Source organism: Cucurbita moschata, unplaced genomic scaffold, assembly GCF_002738365.1.
Source record: "Cucurbita moschata cultivar Rifu unplaced genomic scaffold, Cmos_1.0 Cmo_Scf00271, whole genome shotgun sequence".
Classification (NCBI taxonomy): Eukaryota; Viridiplantae; Streptophyta; class Magnoliopsida; order Cucurbitales; family Cucurbitaceae; genus Cucurbita; species Cucurbita moschata.
The window spans coordinates 3,414-4,699 of NW_019268787.1; the positions used below are offsets into that span (position 1 = coordinate 3,414).

General features: G+C 33.0%; 1 non-coding gene across 1 annotated transcript; it reads left to right on the plus strand.

Annotated features, from left to right (window-relative positions):
* The first annotated feature begins 699 nt into the window (after positions 1–699).
* Positions 700–772, plus strand: TRNAF-GAA. Its single transcript has one exon. It is a non-coding gene; the product is annotated as a tRNA-Phe (tRNA).
* Positions 773–1,286: the final 514 nt, after the last annotated feature.

The window sequence follows — 1,286 nt, forward strand, 5'->3', positions numbered from 1 at the left end:
TCTTTAATTATGAATTTTCATTTTTAATATTAGCGGGGATAGCTCTGTTGGGAGAGCGTCAGGCTGAAGATTTAAAGGTCACGTGTTTGATCTCCACATTCACCGCACCTAATTCTAGTTGCATAACCCGACTATTCAATCTAAAATTAGTCATTATTCCTTTCTGAAATCTCAATGAATTATCCGAAATACCTAACGTGTTCTAGTTCACCGCACCTTATACAAGTTGGATAACTTGAATATCTTATTAAAAATTAGTGATTATTTCTATTTAAAATTTCAATGAATTAGCGAAAATACCTTTACTGATGAATTTTCATTTTTAATGTTAGTGTGGATAGCTCAGTTGAGAGAGCGTTAGATTGAAGATCTGAAGGTCTCGTGCTCGATCCATGTTAACCACACATGGTTCACGTTGCACAATTTAACTATTCAATCTAAAATTAATGATCATTTCTTTCTAAAATTTCAATTAATTATCGGAAATATCTTTACTTAAAAACATTCATTTTTAATGTTAGCGAGGATACCTCGGTTTGGAGAGCGTCAGATTTAAGGTTTGAAGGTCACTTGTTCAATCTCCACGTTCACCGCACCTGTTTCTATTTGCATAACCTGACTATTCAATAAAAAATTAGTCATTATTTCTTTTGAATCAGCGAAAATATCTTTACTGATGAATTTTCATTTTTGATGATTGTGGGGATAGCTCAGTTGGGAGAGCGTCAGACTGAAGATCTGAAGGTCACGTGTTCAATCTACGTTCACCGCACTTGGTTCATTACTTATGAATTTTTATTTTTAATGTTAGCAGGGATACTGATTATTATTTCTTTTTAAAATATAATGAATTAGTGGAAATAGCTTTACTTGTGAATTTTTATTTAGGGATAGCTCAGTTGGGAGAGTGTTAAACTAAAGATTTGAAGGTCACGTGTTTAATCTCCACGTTCACCGCACTTGTTTCCATTTGCATACGCTGACTATTCAATAAAAAAAAATTAGTATGAATTAGCGTAAATACCTCATTGGTTGCATAAGTTCATTAAGTTGCATAACTTTATTCAATTTAAAATGAGTGATTATTCCTTTTTAAAATATAATGAATTAGCAGAAATACCTTTACTTATGATTTGTTTTTCTTTAAATATTAGCGAAGATAACTCAGTTTTGAGAGTTTCAAACTGAAAATCTAAAGGTCACGTGTTCAATCCAAGTTCACCGCACCTGATTCACGTCGGGGATAGCTTAGTTGGGAGAGCGTCACTATAGATCTCAAGGTCACG